Below are 21,330 nucleotides of genomic sequence, written 5' to 3' on the forward strand. Positions count from 1 at the left end.
GGGGCGCATGCGGTTGGGGTCGGGCCCGAGGACTCCATTTTCCACTACGTAGCCAAGGATGGCTAAGCGGTTGGTGCGGAACACGCATTTCTCCTTATTGTATCTGAGGTTAAGGAGTTTGGAGGTTTGCGTCGTGGTCCTGCTGATCGTGGCCGCAGATGGTGACATTATCTAGGTACGGGAAGGTGGCCCGCAGCCCGTACTGGTCAACCAGTCGGTGCATCTCACGCTGGAAGACCGAGACCCCATTGGTGACGCCGAAGGGAACTCTGAGGAAGTGATAGAGGCGGCCATCTGCTTCGAGCGCAGTGTATTAGCGGTCCTCTGGGCGGATGGGGAGCTGGTGGTAGGCGGACTTCAAGTCAACTGTAGCGAAGACTCGATACTGCGCAATCTGATTGACCATGTCAGATATGCGTGGGAGGGGGTACGCATCGAGCTGTGTGTACCGGTTGATGGTCTGACTGTAGTCAATGACCATCCTGTGCTTCTCCCCAGTCTTCACCACCACTACTTGAGCTCTCCAGGGGCTGTTGCTGGCCTCAATGATCCTCTCCCGAAAAGCCGTTGGACCTCCGACCTGATGAAGGTCCTGTCCTGGGCACTGTACCATCTGCTCCTAGTGGCGACGGGTTTGCAGTCCGGGGTGAGGTTCGCAAACAGAGAAGGTGGATCGACTATAAGGGTCGTGAGGCCGCGACGGTAAGGGGGGCAGGGGTCCGCCGAGTTTCAAAATAAGGCTTTGGAGATGGCATTGAAAATCCAGGCCTAGTAACAGAGCAGCGCAGAGGTGGGGGAGGATGTGGTGCCTGAAGTTGCTGAACTCTACGCCCTGGACAGTGAGGGTCGCGATGCAGTACCCCGGGTTTCAACGGAATGGGATCCGGAGGCCAGGGAGATTTTCTGTGTGATGGGGTGTACCGGGAGGGAGCAGCGCCTTACCATAGTGGGGTGGATGAAACTCTCTGTGCTCCCGGAGTCAAAGAGGCAGGTCGTCTCGTGCCCGTTGATCTTCACCGTCGTCGTAGCGGTCGCGAGGTTGCGGGGCCGAGACTGATCCAGGGTGATGGAGGTGAGCTGCAGAAGATGTTGGGAGGTCCCGGGCTGATCAGCGGTGGCGGAGGTAGCAGTAGGCGGCAAACGGCCAGACGAGCCGGGGTCCTGAGGCGCGGTCCAAAATGGCGCCGAAGATGGCGGCGCCCACGGGGCGCACATGGCGGGCGGCATCAAAGATGGTGGCACCCATGGGCCGCACATGGCTTGCGGTGGGGAAGATGGCGGCGCCCCGGGTCGCACGTGGGGGTTGTAGACGTGCCGGGCCTGGAAACAGCGGCGACCGACCGGGCCTGCAAAACAGAAACAAAGTGTCCTTTCTTCCCACACCCGTTGCAGGTCGCCCTCCGCGCCGGGCAGCGCTGCCTTGGGAGCAAATGTAAGGTTTTGCAATCAATTGTTAATGTTGATTATTGTTGCCATTTCACAATTGTGATACAATTATTTATCTTATCCTCCTGGTTCACAAATACAAAACGACTCCACAGAATCTGAAGATTAGGATTTATAATTACTCTTCTGTCATCAGAAGAATGAGAGGCATGGTGTGTTCTATTTCAGTTGGTGAAGGATAGAAATGAGGCTAGTCTTTACATCTGAATTTATTTACAGATTATACACCTAACCGATAAACCACGGTTTTTAATCTGTGCCTATTTATACTATTTTGGGATTAAATCTGTGTTTATTTATAGGGACTCGAGTGAATCCCCAGTTAATGCCCACCACCTGCACCCTCATATATAACTAACATGGTGGGAAACTGGTCTTCGTCATTTCTATAAGATTTTGAAGCCAGGCTGCTGCCTCTTTGCTGACCTTGTAAATTGGACACTGCATTCTTAAGTGTGTGGATAATGAGCATTTTCTATTGCAATGTCTACACAGCATTACTTGAGGGGAATATAGTTGGGATCACTTTGTTCCTCTGCTGTTATGTGATGGATGTCCACAAAGGTTTTGTTTGATTTCCTCAAGATAATAGCAGATACAGAATGTCTGCTGAATGGTCAACAGCAACACTGCTGACAAACTAAAAAGAACTTGACATGTACTTAACAAATTGTGTTGCCTTCAGTACTGTGGTCCAACGGCCACCTAAAATGGTGCCCTGCAAAGGACGCTGGGAAATTTAGCCAAGTTTAAGGACAAGCAGGCTGTTTAAATAAACATTGATGAGCAAGCTGCAGCCTAGACTTTACAATACACAGGAAAAAGGCCAACTCCAGGCCATCCCAGGAAAAATAGAACTATCCTGTCGATCACACTTGTTTACCAGATACAGCGGCACCTAAACTCCTTATTTGGAATTGCCTACCTGCCCCAACACTTGCAGACATGGCAACTGAGTGTCCACCCCGAAATCGATGTGGCAGCCCCTGATTGGACTTGATCGATCAGGGTGATCGAGCAATGATTGGCAATGCCGCAGAGACCGCCCAAAAGGAGCACGAAATCCAAGCAGGTTAAAAGGTGCTGCACCACCTTGGAACCTCTCTCTGCAGCAGCAACGAAACAACGGTGATCTTCAGTGGCCACCACGAGGAGGACCATCATGCTACCAACAGAAGGAAGGCCAGAGCCAGGGACAGGCCAGACCAAGGACCGGACATTGAGGACTACAGGATTCAGCACACAGATAAAGGGCAATATCTGTCTGTTACCTGCTAGTTACTCTAAAGTTAAGTTAAGGGCTAGTATGAAGTATAGAATAACTTGTGTTGATGGTGTGATTGTTTAACTATAACATTGTGTGAGTGAATAAATACTATTTGATTGAAATCAAGTCTACTTGCATCATTTGTCCACCGCATACGGGTTAAAGACACACTGTGGTAGCAACAGTACTAAGAATGCCAAGGCATTAACAATCAAGGAAGCTGTACTGAAACTCACATTTCTTTGAATGTCTACAGAATGGTCTGCAGTTACTCGCATTAATAATTACATCTAGCTGTGCTAGGATTAACAGCTGGAAATATTTGGTGCACCTTGATTTCCCAAGAGGTTTCAGCATTTTTTAAAAAGGATGATGAGACAGTGTTCCTCAAATTTTGCACCTGCAAGATATGGGCTTTTTCAGACTGCAGAGAAAATAACTAATTTTCCTCGGCTTTTAGTTCAATAGGATTGTAACCTTGGATAATCTACTGCCTCTGACATCACAAGGTCCTCTGCAAGAGAAGCACCACAGAAATAACTTGTGTTTTAACCACACCTCCACCGTTTTCCTCAACACAAATTCTGCAAAACCGACATTGTTGGATTTTGTATTAAGCCACATAAGACTCTGAACCTCCCTCCATTTGCATGCCAGATTCAAACCTTTTAGGCTAGTCCAAGGCCATTTTAATGAGTTACAAAGAATATTGGAAATAGAAGCAGGAGTAGGCCATATAGCCCTTCGAGCCTGCCCCATTATTCAATCAGATCGTTTAACATCACCTTCACACACTATCCCCATATTCCTTGTTATAGTTAATTTCACTTGCAAGGAGATGAGTAGCGGCCTTGGCTGTCAGCTGAATTCTTTCTTTGAATTGACAGTATTGCATGCTTCTGTTTGGGATACTAGATACGAGATATCTTTGGGTTCAGGGGAAATGAAGACAATGAAAAGGTTTCGGGAAAAGCTAGGTCTAAAGATGATCTATCTTCCTCAACTGCTGACATTAATTATGCAATGACCTAATCTATTCCTATCTTTAGAATCAGGAACGATTGCTTTTTATGTGATATGAGTTTTACTATGGTTGATAGAGTTTGAATTGTTTGTCTCTTTGTCTGTAATATTCAAACAGTGCCTGTTTCTAAATAGCAGATGGCCTTGATGATTTAATTAGCAAGGATTTCCTGTGACATTAAAGAGTAAATAGTTATTGATTAGTTATCTAACAAACAAATTTCATTTGTGCATTAAACCGGTTTGTCTTTCATTGATATATTCACCATTGCAAATGATGAGATGTGTCTTTAGTTTTATGCACAGAATATTGTTTAATTTGTTTTAGAAGCAATCTACAAGTAGTTTCTAAGGTTAGTTCTAAATTTAGCAGAGAAATTGATTAAGTTTTAATCTGGAAAAAAGTTATTGAAATCTTTAGGAAATATTCATTGGACACATAGTTTAAAAAAGATTGTGAAAGAAGGTGGGGTTAATTTTTAAACCCTGTTGATATCAAAAAAATTAAGGGCGCAATTCTCTGGCCTCGTTGAGCTCTCGCTCAAGCGTAGCGAGGCCGGTAAACAGCAGAAGAGGCCATAAACGAGATCTGCACCAGGCACCAAACAGTTTGCGATGAACCGACCCGCTGCCCTAGGCGATATCGGGATCGCGCCATAACGTGGCGAGAAACCAATTATCACCACTTAAGCCCCATTTCCATACAATTAACGCAAGCCACCCCATATCCAGCAGCCTCCCGTCATTCAGCGGCCTCCCAGCAAGTGGTCACGCTGACGCCGATTTGTATTTCTTTTGAAAAACGTGAACCTGGCGTAAGAGCTTCTGTGGGGAACTGAAGAGGTGAGTAGCCATCTTTGCTCACAGACAGAGAGCCCGCGGGCGCTGGGCTTACCACCCCAGTGCTCGGGGATGTGGAGGACCCTTCGCAGGGGTGGGCCACCATGGGAAGGGGGGGGGATGCGCTGGGGAGATGGGCAAAAGGTCCAGCGGTCAGCCCGCATTGCAGAAAGAAGTGACAGAGGCATCATAATGGTTTTGCGAAAAGGTGTTTAATGTTCTGTACATACCCCACTCTTGTGGTGCCGTCCCCTAAATCCTCCCAACCCTCACCTCCTACCTACTGGAACTCGGGGAGCTTGTGCCTACTGTTGCCTCTCCATGGGACGGGTCCGACTTGGCACCCAGCACCCCCTCCTGTAGTGCCCACAGGGTCATGGGGTTCACCTTGGGATGGAGGGGAGCTAGGTTCGAGCCCCAGCTGCCCCTGCATCATCTGGCTCAACCAGCCCTGGCGGTTCCCCATGGTCCACACCATTGTGTCGACGCCCTCGGCGATATTCCTCAGTGACTGGGACATGCTCTGCAGTGCCTCAGCCATGCCCAGCTGCGATTGGGACAAGCTCCGCAGCGACTAGGCCATGCCCATCTGAGGGCAGGACATGTCCTGCAGAACCTAATCCTGGTGCTGGGTGACATCCCCCAGCTAGTCAGACATCCTGCGGAGACCCTCAGCCATGACCGACTGCGCAATGCCTTGGAATCATTCACTCATGCTGCCAACGTCATGCACCAGGCTTTCCACTGCGGTCGCCAATGTAGCAGTTTTGGCCTTGGTGCCACTCATTGCCGGCAACATCTCCTGCGCCCCTAGCCTCTGGGACTCTTCCAAGCGGCTATGGATCTGCTGGAGTGATGCTGACACCTCCCTCTGAATGCCCAGGTTGGTCCCTATCATCTCCATCAGCTCCGGGTAACTCTCTTCCAGAGGCTCAGCATCAGCTGGGACCCAGCTGGGTCCTGGGATCCAGCAGCCCTCCAACTGCTGTTTCGCCTGGGGGTTCCTGCCTCCACGTGATGTGCATCATCAGCGGTGTGGTGCTCACCAGATTGTGCTCCCAAAGCTTGTCCACATATGTCCCTCCGAGGAGCATGTATCTGCGCTGGTAGGGGGTGGGAATGACAGCTGTGCTTTGACCACACTTGCATCCTCGGAGCTCTCCTCCAAGGTGTTCACCTTGGAGTCGGGAGAGGGTGCCACCCGGGATGGGCCAGCTTCATTGGCTGGAAGACCTGCAGGCGAATGGACATGTGGTCTGTGGGAAGGATGGGTCAGTCAGTAATGCAATCACTACTCATGTTTGACAGGTCCTCCTGGTGAAACCTGGTGGTTCCTCACCTCTGCGGCGTCCACCAGCCTCCGCATGGCTGACCGATCTCTCCTCGGCCACACTGGTCACCTCCAGAGCCAGTTCCTCGGAGGAGGTGAGGATTCTTATGTCCGGCACACCACCGCCAGTCTGGGCCCTCTTCTGACGATTATGGCAGAGCTTTTCCTGAGGAGGCACAGACAGGTCATCATTGGCCACATGCTTGGTTCACAGTGGTGGGAGAGGAGGTGTGAAGGAAGTGCTGGGGGTCGCATGGGGAGTTGGGGTGTGGGTGCTCCCTATGGTGGGGGGGGGGCGGCATTGGTGTCTATTCACTCGTGCTGCCCGGTGTAGGTCATTGACCTCCTTCCTGCACTGGAGGCCAGTCCTCCTCGTCACACTTCCCGAGCTGACAGATGCAACCAGCTCATCCCAAGCAGCACTGGCTGCCTTGTAGCTCATCCTCCGGGACCCTCGGGGAACAGGACATCCCTCCTGGCCTCCACTGCTAGGCACCTTCCCAGGTCAGCGTCCCTGAATCTTGGGGCTGGTCTCCTCAACGCCATTGTTGCGAGCTGGCTGGTGTTGGCTGAGCAAGTGCAGCTTAAGTGCTGCTCGACCTTGTTAGCGGGGGGCTGACGAGCGCGGTCCTGGCGAGCCTTCATTTGTGGCAATAAGCCCATGAGGCCTTGTTAAATGGACCAATTAACGTTGAATTGCGTTGCCGGCCTCGCTGGGCTGAGTGCCGGGAAGCTATTGGCAATTGCCGCTTGCTACCACACTTAGAAACGTTTCCAGAGATTTGTGTCCTAAGTTTCTCTGCTACAGACAATTGTATAAGATAAAATAAAGCCTGAATATGCAATCCAAATGTCTGCAGGTTAGATGGACTGACCATGCTATATTGTTCCCTAGTGTCCAAAAGGTTAGGTGGCGTTAAGGGGATAGGGTGGGAGCATGGCCCTAGGTTGAGTGGTCTTTCAGAGGGTCGGTACAGACAAGATGGGCCTAATGATCTCCTTCTGCACTGTAAGATTCTATGATTTCTATGAATTATAGGTTTCTGGTTACTAAGGGTAACTAACCTATTGGAGATATTCTCTTTGTATTTTCTTATTGAACTTTTAGTATTTGTCATTTGGCGTGCTTAGTATTGCTGTTTGGGTTCTAAAGCTAGTTAATATTTGCTTTAGTCTGTAAATCCCTGGTGTGTATTGTAGATTGTCTCTCACTACAACCTCTGGTATGTGAGGTAACAGCTGCCAATTCAAAGACAGTTTGGTAGCATAGTATGGAAATATGTTGAGCAGGATTTTGTGGCAGTAATAACAGCAAAACTGTCAGCATTTGCTGTCATTACTCCTTTAAACTGACAGCATCCTCTCAAGTCCCGCATAGCACAGTTAAAAAGGAAAATCCAGAAATTGCGACCAGCGATTCAAAGCTTTCCCATAGACTACACTGTTAAAGTCCCCTAAGACCGTGACCAAGTGGAAATCAGTGACCTGATGAGACTTTCCATTTTACTCTTAATCTTGCTGCTTGAAGAAGTTACGCCTTATTGAATTGAACTGTAACTCGGATTTTACTCCCATACTGAACTTAAAATTCCTCCTGAAAAAGCTCTCTGACCCTGGAAAATTAAATTTCTATTTGCAGAATCTTCATTTATAAGAAATATTTCCCCACTTTTTTAACTAACTTTTTAAACCAGAAGCTGGTTTGTGATATTTCAGCTCCTCCCTTGATCCCATCAGTATGTTTGACTCATATTTATTTTGATTTTCATAAAAATTAATTAAAAATAAAGGATAATCGGTACATTTTTCTTCCTGGTTTGCTGCCTGTGAGAACACACCAATCTGACTGGCTGCTTATCCTGCCTGTAGACTTCACTGTTGCTGCGCAGCTGACCTGCAGAAGATTTGCACTGATCTCGGGGAAAGGAGGAATCCAGGCCATGGAGATCTCTGCACATTTTTGAGGGAAACATTCTTTTTTTAAATAGAACATACAGTGCAGAACCCATCGAATCTGCACAGACCTACTTAAGCCCTCACTTCCACCCTATCCCCGTAACCCATTAACCCCTCCTAACCTTTTTGGTCACTTAGGGCAATTTAGCATGGCCAATCCACCTAACCTGCACGTCTTTGGACTGTGGGAGGAAACCGGAGCACCTGGAGGAAACCCACGCAGAAAAGGGGAGAACGTGCAGACTCCACACAGACAGTGACCCAGCGGGGAATCGAACCTGGGATTCTGGCGCTGTGAAGCCATACTGCTATCCACTTGTGCTACCGTGCTGCCCTTGTGCTACCATGCTGCCCACTTTGTCACTTTTTTGTCACTTTGCCATTGAATACAAAATCTGGGCCACTAAATTAATTGTTTTCCTTTCAGCTCACATTCAGCTTACATTGGGGCTGGTTTAGCACAGGGCTAAATCGCTGGCTTTTAAAGCAGACCAAGGCAGGCCAGCAGCACGGTTCGATTCCCGTAACAGCCTCCCCGAACAGGCGCCGGAATGTGGCGTCTCGGGCCTTTTCATAGTAACTTCATTTGAAGCCTACTTGTGACAATAAGCAATTTTCATTTCATTTCATTCCTATGAGGACAGAGTATAGAATAAATGCAACTTTCAAATCCTAAGTGATAAAGGAATACTGATACAAACTACTGCTAGATCATTGATACAGAAGTATAAACTTTGAAACCACAATTCACATTTACATCGTGCCTTTAATGTTAAAAACAAAGAAAAGTAATTGTGAAAAGTATCTTCACTTTGAGAACAATTAAAATACATAAGAGTGCTGTAATGTTTAAATTTGCTTCTGCTTTCAGTCTGGGCAGCACACACTAGCACAGTGGGTAGCAGTGTGAGGCACTGTCGCTTCACAGCTCCAGGTTCCCAGGTTTGATTCCTGGCTTGGGTCACTGTGTCTGTGTGGAGTCTGCACGTGCTCCCTGTGCTCCGGTTTCCTTCCGGTTTCCTCCTTCAAGTCCCGAAAGATGTGCTGTTAGGTAATTTGGACATTCTGAATTCTCCCTTTGTGTATCCGAACAGGCGCCGGAATGTGGCGACGAGGGACTTTTCACAGTAACTTAATTGCAGTGTTAATGTAAGCCTACTTGTGACAATAAAGATTATTTAAAAAAGTTTATATTTATAATTGGATCAATGACTATCCTCCATTTGCAGATTGTCATCACATAAGTTTAAGAATATTTTTCCAATTAAATATTGCACAATGAAGACTCTAATGTTAACCATGTCGCAAGTTAGATAGCAAATTTATTTTTTTATTTTATTATTTTGTTAATGCTTTCTTAAACCTTTTGATCAAGTAGTTTACCAGATTGAATTCCGAGAAATCTCATCTTTCTGAACTACCTGTCATAGTGAAAGATGGAATTAAACCTGACAAAAATATCCATGCTCAGATGGTCTCTAGCTGCATTGCAGCTCCAAAAATAAAAGCATTTTATTTTGCAAAACGCTACGAAGGAGGTATTGGCGAGCTTAAAAGTGAACAAATCTCCAGGTCCAGGTGAATTGTGTCCCAGGCTACTGTGGGAGAAGATTGCTGGGGCTCTGACACAAATCCTTAATTCCTCTCTGGCCACGAGGGAGGTGCCAGAAGACTGGAGAGCAGCTAATCTGGTCCCACTATTTAAGAAGGGTTGTAGAGACAAGCCAGGCCAGTGAGTCTCACATCAGTAGTTGGGAGAAGATTCTGAAGGAGAGAATTTATCTCCACTTGGAGAGGCAAGATTTGATCAGGGATAGTCAGCATGGCTTCATCAGAGGGAGGTCATGCCTAACAAATTTGATTGCATTTTTTGAGCATGCAATCAAGTGCATAGATGAGGGTAGTGCAGTTAAAGTAGTTTACGTAGATTTCAGCAAAGCCTTTGGCAAGGTCCCACATGGGAGACTTATTAAGAAGGCATATACACATGGGATACAGGGTGATTTGATAAGGTGGATTCATAAGTGGCTTAGCGGTAAGACAGAGGGTGATGATAGACCACTGCTTTAGTATCTGGAAGCCAGTGACCAGGGCATAGAACATAGAACAGTACAGCACAGCACAATACCTTCAGCCCACGATGTTGTGCCGACCACTTATCCTAATCTAAGATCAACCTAACCTATGCCCCTTCAATTTACTACTGTCCATGTGCCTGTCTAAGAGTCGCTTAAATGTCCTTAATGACTGACTCCACCATCTCTGCTGGCAGTGCATTCCACACACCCACCACTCTCTGTGTAAAGAACCTACCTCTGACATCTCCCCTATACCTTCCTCCAATCACTTTAAAATTATGTCCCCTTGTGACAGCCATTTCCACCCCGGGGAAAGTCTCTGGCTATCCACTCTATCCATGCCTCTCATCACCTTGTACACCTATATAAAGTTACCTCTCTGCCTTCTTCGCTCTAGTGAGAAAAGCCCTAGCTCCCTCAACCTTTCTTCATAAGACATGCCCTCCAGTCCAGGCAGCATCCTGGTAAATCTCCTCTCCAAAGCATCCACATCCTTCCTATAATGAGGCGACCAGAACTGGACACAATATTCCAAGTGTGGTCTAACTAGAGTTTTATAAAGCTGCAGCAAAACCTCGCGGCTCTTCAACTCAATCCCCCTGTTAATGAAAGCCAACACACCATACGCCTTCTTAACAACCCTATCAACCTGGGTGGCAACTTTGAGGGCTCTATGTACGTGGGGCCCAATATCCCTCTGTTCCTCCACACTTCCAAGAATCCTGCCTTTAACCCTGTATTCAGCATTCAAATTCAACCTTCCAAAATGAATCACTTCACATTTATCAAGGTTGAATTCCATCTGCCACTTCTCAGCCCAGCTTTGCATCCTGTCAATGTCCTGCTGTAACCTGCAACAACCGTCAACATTATCTACAACTCCCCCAACCTTCGTGTCATCGGCAAACTTACTTACCCACCCTTCCACTTCCTCATCCAAGTCATTTATAAAAACCACAAAGAGCAGAGGTCCCAGAACAGATCCTTGCGGGACGCCACTGGTCACCTATCTCCAGGCGGAATACTTTCCATCCATTACCACTCGCTGTCTTCTTTCGGCCAACCGATTCTGTATCCAGACAGCCAGATTTCCCTGTATCCCATGCACCCTAACTTTCTGAATGAGCCTACTATGGGGAACCTTATCAAATGCCTTATTGAAATCCATACACACCACATCCACGGCCCGACCTTCATCAATGTGTCTCGTCACATCCTCAAAGAATTCAATGAGGCTTGTGAGGCATGACCTGCCCCTCACAAAGCCATGCTGACTATCTTTAATCAAACTATGTTTTTCTAAATAATCATAAATCCTGGGGGCGATTCTCTGATATGGAGGCCAAGTGTTCTCGCCGTCGTGAATGGCGTCGCGTTTCACGACGGCGCAAACAGGGCCCGGGCATGACCTATTTTGGTCCCCACAGGGGGCCAGCACGGAGCTGGAGCAGTTCACGCGGCTCCAGCATCCTCACGCGGCACCAAATGGGCGCCGCGCCAACCCGCGCATGCGCAGTCGGGGCAGCCCAATCCTGCGCATGCGCAGTTGGGCCGCGCCATCCTGCGCATGCGCGGGGAACGTCTTACGCACGCCGGCCCCTCACCAACATGGAGCCGGTGTTCTGGGGCCGCACGTGGAAGGAGGTAGGCCCGGGGGGGGGAGAGGCTGGCCCGCCGATTGGTGGGCCCCACTCTCGGGCCAGACCCCATCGGAGGCCACCCCAGTGAAGGAGCTCCCCTCCCTCCCCTACAGGCTGCCCCCCCCCCAGCGTTCCCGCAGAGTTCCCGCCGGCAGCGACCAGGGGTGGACGGCGCCGTCGGGAACCTGTCGTGTCGTAGCAGCCGCTCGAGCCATCCGGGCCGGAGAATCGCCGCTCGCCGGTTCTCCGAGCGGCCCGGGGCGAATCGCGCGCCGCTGGTTTCCGGGGGATTTGAGAATCGCGTACGGGAGTCGGGGCGGCGTGGCGCGATTTGCGCGGCGCCCTGGCGATTCTCCCACCCGGCGTGGGTCTATAATTCCCAGGGATTTCCCTATTCCCTTTCTTTAATAGGAGAACAACATTCGCCTCCCTCCAATCATCCGGCACTACTCCAGTGGAGAGTGAGGACGCAAAGATCATCGCCAACGGCGCAGCAATCTCCTCCCTCGCTTCCCGTGGTAACCTTGGGTATTTCCTGTCAGGCCCAGGGGACTTATCTATCCTGATGCTTTTCAAAATTTCCAGCACATCCTCCTTCTTAATATCAACAGATATCAGTGCTGGGCCCCCTATGGTTTGTCATTTGTATAAATTACACAGATGACTATGTGGGGGGTGGGATCAGTAAGTTTGCAGATGACCAGATGGTTAACAGTGAGGTTGAGTGTCTTGGGTTACAGGACGATGTAGACGAGTTGGTCAAATGGGCAAATAAGTGGCAGATGGAATTTAACCCTAAAAAGTGTGAGATTATGCACTTTGGAAGGAATAATTTAACAGGAAAGTATACTATGAAAGGTCTGACACTGGGAAGTTCCAAAGAACAAAGAAACCTTGACGTATTTGTCCATAGATCTCTGAAGGCAGTAGGGCAGGTTAATAAGGTGGTGAAAAAGGCATATGGGACACTCGTTTTTATCAACCGGGATATAGATTACAAAAGCTGTATAGAACTTTGGTGAGGTCACAGCTGGAGTACAGTGTGCAAATCTGGTCGCAACATTATAGGAAGGATGTAATTGCATTGGAGGGGGTGCAGAGAAAACTCACCAGAATGTTGCCTGGGATGGAACATTTAAGCTATAAAGAGAGGTTGGATAGGCTTGAGTTGTTTTCTCTGGAGCAGAGAAGACTGAGGGGTGATCTGATTGAGGCGTACAAGATTATGAGGGGCATGGACAAGGTGGATAGGGAGCAGCTGTTCCCCTTAGTTGAAGGGCCAGTTAGGAGAGGACTCAAGTTCAAAGTGAGGGGTGGGAGGTTTAGGGGGGATTTGAGGAAAATCTTTTTTACCCAGAGAGTGGTGGTAGTCTGGAATGCACTGCCTAGGAGGGTGGTAGAGGTGGGTTGCCTCACACCCTTTAAAATGTACCCGGATGGTACTTGGCATGCCATAACATTCAAGGCTTTGTGCCAAGTGCTGGCAAGTGGGATTAGGTAGTCAGGGCAGGGTCTTTCATGCGTTGGTGCAGACGTGATGGATCAAAGATCCTCTTTTCCACTGGAGGATTCTGTGATTTACCTCCATTCCTGCTGGGGCTGCCAGTTTCTTTGAGTAGGGTGCCACAGTAACAATGGCACTAATTCTAATTTCATTTTTCCCCCAATTATTTTGAGTTCTCTTGAAATAGATTAACAAAACTGGAAATGTTTAATAAAGAATTCACCATCTGTAAAATAAACGTCAGAACTCAAGTCATAGAAACATGTCTTACTCCCTTTTATTCAGTGCCCTGTCTTTTAATTTGCAAGAAAGTGGCAACCCAGACCAAAGAATGATAAAGGACTGAGCTCTGATGAGGTTGGCAATTGAGGTTTTTTTTCCAAATAATCACTAATATGTATGTCTTCTTCCTGAGCACGTATTGATGCTATTTACTGTACAGGAATATCTGAGGTGGGGAGATGATCAATCTCCATGTTGGGACTTTTTATGGACCGAGCTTTATTTTGACCAATAACTTCAAATTCTTGCTTTTTACTTAACTTTCAAGTCTTTTTAGGTAGGAAGCAGGCTGAGTCCTACTCCCACGCTATATTTTAATGATGTGCTGTGACAAGCACTGTTAATGTCAGCTTTTATTTCCTTTCTATCCCTCTCAAATAAATTGCTTTCTTCTTGAAAACCTGAACCTCGATCCTAAAGACTTTGGCACATGCATTCACTCACTACTTTTAAAGTAATAAATTGTTGATTAGATTAACTTAATTACAACCTTTCAATGAAATGCGCTGCAATGAAGTTTTTATGACACAGGAAAATGGATGAATGCAAATGTCTTCTTCTGGGAATCATTCCTTTTGGAAATGTACCATTCCTTCTGTGGTGATATACATCACTGTAAGTACATAAAGGGTTAATGTACATACACTACACCTAGCTAGACACTAGAGGGAACACCAGAAACATGACACACAGACAGTCAACCAATAGGTCAGTAAGATAGGACACGACCAATGGGCTGTCACGATACACAGAGGTGACACTACCACAGGGGGGCATTACACCAACCCATATATAAGGACACTGCACACATGATCTTCCTCTTTCCAGTGGAGACTCTCAGTGAGTACAGACACAGGGTTGGTTGAGCATCACTCCCACCACGTGGATTGTAGCAGACTGGTTAGTCAGTCTGAGTAGCTATAGCAGGATTAACAGTAGCGTCAAATCCAAGTAGGAGAATTGTTAATAGTTCAATAAACATGTTGAAGCTATCTCCAAGTCTGAACCTTCCTTTGTCAGAGTGCACATCAGGGAAGCAGCTTATGCTACGTCAAGAGCATAACAAAACGCCTTCCACAATGGAGATCAATTTCAACCCTTCAAACTTTGTTTGTTTGTGTTATTGACTTTTGCTCTTCACCTGTTCTCTTGCTCTGTGATTGGCAGGAATTCAAAGTAGAACGCAGCTGTTGGCAACACAATTACATGAATCCCATACTCGTGGCATAGGCCTGAGTTATCCCTCTCGGCTCAGGACAATTCCTGGCTCTGCAAACCCAACCGGGTCGATTAGGGGAGTTACCGTTTAGGGTGGTGGGGACGAGCTTCAGGTATTTCAGTATTCAAGTGGTGCAGAGCTGGGTCCAGCTGCATAGATTGAACTTGGATCATTTGGTGGCGGGAAGGAAGGCGGATTTTAAGAGGTGGGACGTTTTGCTGCTATCGCTGGTTGTTGGGCGGGTGCAGATAGTGAAAATGACGCTGCTGCCTAGGTTCCTGATCGTGTTTCAGAACCTACCTATCTTTGTCCCAAGTCTTTTTTTAAGAAAGTCAATGTGTTGATCTCAGGGTTTGTGTGGGCGCGGAAGGCCACACAAGTGCAGCGGACTTTTTTGCAACAGGGGCAGGGGTGGGGTTTGGCATTGCCAAATTTGATAAATTACTATCGGGTGGCAAATGGGCTGCAGAGGAGAGGTCGGTCTGGGGGTGGGTGAAGGTGGTATCATGTAGGGGAATGAGTTTGAGGGCTTTGTGGGTGGCGCCTTTGCCATTCTCGCTGGCCAGGTACTCCGCGAGCCCAGTGATGATGTCAGCTTTAAGGGTTGGGCGCAGTGTCGGCAGCACTTGGGGTTGCAGGGTATGCCGTTGTGGGTGCCAATTTGTGACAATCATAGATTTGTGCTGATGAAGCTGGATGGGAGATTCCGGGGGTGGCAACAGGTGGGGATTGAGTACTTCAGAGACTTGTTTATAAGGGGCATACTTGCGGGGCTGGAGGAGTTGGAGGAATTGTATGTGTTGCCCAAGGGGAATGGTTTTAGGTACCTGCAGGTTAGGGATTTTGTGAGGAGAGAGGTGTTGTCCCCGGTGTTGCAAGACAAGCTCTTGTGAGAGAACAAAATAAGGGAGGGGAAGGTGTTGGTTGTTTATAACGAACTGATGGAGAGGGTGGATGATCTCAAGCACAAATGAGAGGAGGAGCTGGGAGTGGAGGTGGGGGCCGGGACATGGGCTGAGGCCTTGCAGAGGGTGAATGCATCCTCGTCGAGTGCGAGGTTAAGCCTCATCCAGTTTAAAGTGGTGCATAGGACCCACATGACTGTAGCAAGGATGAGCAGGTTCTTTCCAGAGGTGGGGGATAGGTGTGGGCAGTGCGCGGGGGCCCCCACAAATCAAGTCCACGTGTTCTGGGTGTGTCCAAGGTTGAGGGGTGGTTCTGGCAGGGATTCTTGGACGTCCGAGGTGCTGGGTGTGGGGGTGGTTCCTCATCCTGAGGTGGCGATATTTGGTGTGTCGGACGACCCGGGAGTCCAGGGCGGGAGAGAGGCCGATGTGTTGGCCTTTGCCTCCGTGATAGCTCGGAGACAGATTTTGCTCGGGTGTTGGGACTCGGAGCTGTCGAAGGTGGGGGTGCGGGTGAGCGACCTGACGGAATTCCTGAGGTTGGAAAAGGTTAAGTTCGTTCTGCGGGGGTTAATAGAGGGGTTTGCCCGGAGGTGGAAGCTGTTCATCAAGGAGAATTAAGGGGTCAGCAAGGGGGAGGGGGAAGGGGGTTAAAGTGGGGAACGTGGAACATGGTGGGAGGTTGATGTCAGGGGGGCTGGAGGGTTGTGTTTGTTTATTGGGTTGATGTGTTGTTCTTCTGATATTCTATGTATATTTGTTAAATGCCTTGAATAAAAATATATTTTTAAAAACCCAACCCAGGCCACATTTCAGTCCAGGATGGGGGTGAAAATGGGAGTTGCAGTGGGTGACCCTGCAAAGAGGTAAGAGGCTGCCGGGTGTGAAGGCAGACTGGGCAAAAGGCCAGTCTTGGTGGACTGGTAATTTGCCAAAGCTCTGAAATGGAACATTGAAACTCAAAATAGCCCTCAAGCTCTCGCTCCTGTCACCCCCTCATCCACTCCCCATGCCCTATTCATACCAACCCATGTCGCCTCATACCCTCAATGCCAACCTACCTTCTCCTCCCACCACAAAAACCCTTTGTAGCCCCTATTCCAACTCAGTACTAACCCATGACCCCCACCCACCACTCTTTGTGTGTGCATCTCCTATGCCATCACCCAGAACTCACCATGCTGAGAGAAAATAAAATTCTTAAGTGCCTGTTGATGAATTCACTATTTCATGAAAAATCTATTATTATGGATAAAAAATGATTTATTAATAAATTCCTTTCAACCCTAATGAAAACAAGCATTTGTATTCATGTTCCCAATTCAACAAGTTTATACCACTTGGAGCTGTCGATTAAACTGTGAATTGACAGGCACCCCACTGTGAAAAGGAAAAGTTTTGAAATCCCTCATGCGGCATTAACCCTGTAATGATAACCCTCAAGCTTATGTCAATGGGTAGGATGAAATAGTCAGCACTGTTTTTTTTAACGCTCCAAATTTCTTTTATGAAAATTTAAAGGGCAGGAGATTTAAAAATCTTGGGACTTCCTTTCCAGTATGTGATCAACAGTTCCAAAAGGTCCATGCACTTTTTCTTCCCACTCACGTCTATCTTTAACGGTCCCACTTCTGAAGAATACTTTACCACTCAAATATGTCCCAGGACAACATCCAAAATCCCTACCTCTCTAAAAGGGCTCCTTCCCAAATAATTCTGGCAGTTTTAGACCTTCTCCTACCTGGTCTAAAGTACTCACATTGGGCGCGATCTTCCCAAAAGGGAACAAAGTTCCCGAGCGAGCATGTTTAGCCGCATGTTTCTCGGCACTGCCAGGGTACACAGGTGGCACCAGCAGTGCCAGGGCACCACCCTCCCCAAAGGGCATGAAACTGGGGGCCTCTGATTCCGTTGGAGACCCCCACGAGTGCCATTCTGTCTGGTCCCCATTTGTGGGGACCAGTACCAAATGGTGCTTGCCCAAGGTCGCCTAGGCGAAGGGATTGAATCCCAAAGCCTCAGGTACCTTGGGAATCTACACATTAGAGTAAGGCTTATTGCTGCACGACAATATGCAGATTTGCCAAAAAATTATCCATTGTGGGCGGGATTTCCCTTGCAACGTCTCGCAAGATTGCATTGAATCCCGCGAGGCATTGCAAGCTGGGTAGATCCCGGGCTTTCAACGGCCATGCTCCACTGCGACAAGATGCTTTCCCGGTGCAGCATGGCAGTAAGATCGCGCCCATCATGTTTTAAACATACTACTGGCCAAAGTCAGCCTGAATGAGGCCATTGCACTTTAATATGTGCAGATATGTCCATGAACCACAGATGTGTAAATTTGAACCCATTCCTATTCCCCCTGCCTGCAAAAATGGTGGGGGAGCAGATTCGAGGACGATACTTCCGGATCAAGGCTGCCATCACTATTTCGTAAAGACAAATAAACTTCTGTTTGTGTTAAAGTTCAGGCGATAGAGTCCGAGCAGAAGCTTTCGTATCTTCAAAATTATATTAATCAGAAGAAAGCTTTAACAGCTAGATATAATTATCTTGTACCTATACATTGGAAATAGTTAATTGTGGGGTACTCACTTTTGATTGGCTACACCTTTCTCCCAAATGCAAGAGTTAAATTTGCATTTTTACTCGGCTATTGAATTTGTCTGCTTTTTCCAAATGAATACAATCATTAATACCTTTCATGAAAAATTAATTCTTCCCATTTCATACACGTTCCACGACAGCACAGTGGTTAGCACAGTTGCTTCACAGCTCCAGGGTCCCAGGTTCGATTCCCAGTTTGGGTCACTGTCTGTGCGGAGTCTGCATGTTCTCCCCGTGCCTGCATGGGTATCCTCCGGGTGCTCCGGTTTCCTCCCACAGTCCAAAGATGTGCAGGTTAGGTGGATTGGCCATGCTAAATTGCCCTTAGTGTCCAAAGGGTTACTGGGTTACGGGGATCGGGTGGAGGTGTGTGCCTTAGATAGGATGCTCTTCCCAAGGCCAGTGCAGACTCGATGGGTGGAATATACTCCTTCTTCACTGTAAAATCTAATCTATGATCTATTTGAATAGTTCTGAAATCTTTGTGGGCTGGCTCCAGCAACGTTCTTACTAAACCCAAATCTTCCAATCTCTGGATTGTTGGAGACTGGGTGTATTAACCAAGATACAGATTTGAATCCCACAGAAGCCTTGACCTGCTGCCCTCTGAGGAAATTACACAGCAACTTTGAACTTTCGATTGGTGATTCTCCTGCTCCCTGGGACCCTCCGCAAAAGTCTCTGAACTTGATTAGAGATAGAGATTTCGGACTGTTCTACCGTACTTTGCTGGATAGGTATCCAAGAAAAATCCTAGTGTAACTACAGAATTGACTCCCAAACACTCCATTTACACTGACCACCTGAGTTTCCCTTCGACACCCGACTAATTCCCTGACCTGACTACCTCCCCATACCTCCTGTCTGTACCCTGACCACCCGACCAGCCCCCAACCGACTCCGATCCTATCCAACTACTCCCCTTGACCCAACTCAACTACCCCAATCAGACGTGGCCACCCACCCCCCTGACCAGACCAATGCTACTCCACCGCCATGGATTTCTTTGTGGGACTGTACACTTCTGGAGAAGCCACATTCAGAAGACCCAGCCAGAAATGTAGAGCAGAGTTGGGGCAGGGAATAATATGGTTGCAGCAGAAATCCGATGGAAGTTCAGGGCTGTTTCTTGTGTTACACTAGCTACGGATACTGGTAACAGTAAGTCTGAATGGTGTCCATTGCGAATAACACAGAAGAAACATAGAGTTCTTTTATTACTAAGACAACTATGTTATTCTTATATCTGCCAGTGAACCTCAAAACTAGGAAGGTCAAATGAGGGTGATGGATGGAGTATATTCACTGGTTCTTTATCTATAAATGTTTCATCACAACATATTCTTCACAATACATTACGTTATCTTTCTATGTGCATATACACAGAAGACTATTCTGATGAAGGTTCGATGTAAGTAGATAATTGGGACATAATTAAGAAGTAATAGACCAGCATTCACATATAGAACAATGACAAACAGCTCCTCGTTTCATCCCATAATTGATGTTAACATCTCCAATTACATTGGGATCTGGACAAACCAAAATATTCTGCCGATTAATGTCAGCAAAACCACAGATATCCTCTTCAGCACTTTCAGGCTAGGCTCCATCTCCTTCCATGACTGGCACCTCAGGGTTTGTCGAAAGGAATGGAAGCATGGTATATTTTTCAACCAAAGTTTCAACCAAACTTTCTTCCTTCTCCCCACCCAAACTGTCACCAAGGCTACTCCTGCAATATCACCCATCTCCACCGCCAGCCCCTCATCCACAGAATCATAAAATCCCTACAGTGTAGAAGGAAGCCATTCGGCCATCGAGTCTGCACCAATCCTTCAAAAGACCACACAGCGTGGTGCCTCAAAAGTAAATAATTGACCCGTAAACCTGTTTTCACTGGTTTTGGACATCAGAATAATTCCCCTGCTTTCCGTTAAACAGTACCCTGGAATATAGTAGCCCCTGAACAGGGGTTGAACATAGAACATAGAACAGTACAGCACAGAACAGGCCCTTCAGCCCTCGATGTTGTGCCGAGCATTGTCCGAAACCAAGATCAAGCTATCCCACTCCCTGTCATTCTGGTGTGCTCCATGTGCCTATCCAATAACCGCTTGAAAGTTCCTAAAGTGTCCGACTCCACTATCACAGCAGGCAGTCCATTCCATACCCTAACCACTCTCTGAGTAAAGAACCTACCTCGGACATCCCTCCTATATCTCCCACCCTGAACCTTCTACTTATGCCCTCTTGAAACAGCTACATCCACCCGGGGAAATAGTCTCTGAACGTCCACTCTATCTATCCCCTTCATCATCTTATAAACCTCTATTGGTTGATAGGGCCTCCATTTAATATCTCACCCAAAAGGCAAGGCCATTGAAATATCAGTGTAGATTATGTACTGGAGCTTGAATCTGCATCTTTCTGATTCAGAAGCATGAGTCCTACCACTGAACCAAGATGATTTTATAGCTTCTATAATGTTGGGTGCTTACTGTACCTGTGTACCCACGTTAACGAGGTCCATCGCAACAGTGTAATTGTGGACTAAAGACTCCTATTTTATCCATATTAGTTTAATTTCCTTAAATAATGGAGCAGGTACTCCAACTTATTGCCTTGTTGCAGTTCTCCTGCAGCCACCAATCTATAACACGACCTGGGTGCTGTGATGGCAGCTGTGTTGCTACATTTGCAATTGTAAACATGTGCTTCAGCACACGGGATTCTGCTCCATTTACTGCACATCTTTAATATTGGAAAGGAGCAGCAGCATTCACTATTTTTCTAACACTAAATACATTTTTTAAATCGCCAGATAACCCAAGTGGTAGACAGCCGATGTGAACTCAGGTCAGTGCGTGAGAGAATCCCTTGGATGAGTTTAGCGCTACATAATAATCTTTATTGTCACAAGTAGGCTTACATTAACAATGCAATGAAGTTACTGTGAAAAACCCCTAGTCGCCACATTCTGGCGCCTGTTCGCGTACACAGAGGGAGAATTCAGAATGTCCAATTCACCTAACAGCACATCTTTTGGGACTTGTGGGAAGAAACCGGAGGAAACCCACGCAGACGTGGAGAAAAAGTGCAGACTCCGCACAGACAGTGACCCAAGCCGGGAATCGAACCTGGGACCCTGGCCCTGTGAAGCCATAGTGCCGCCCACAGTGTGGCCTACATTGGCTTCAGCGTACTCATGTCCTGAAATCTGAGTTCTA

The sequence above is a fragment of the Scyliorhinus torazame genome, chromosome 12, assembly GCF_047496885.1.
Source record: "Scyliorhinus torazame isolate Kashiwa2021f chromosome 12, sScyTor2.1, whole genome shotgun sequence".
NCBI classification, from domain to species: Eukaryota; Metazoa; Chordata; class Chondrichthyes; order Carcharhiniformes; family Scyliorhinidae; genus Scyliorhinus; species Scyliorhinus torazame.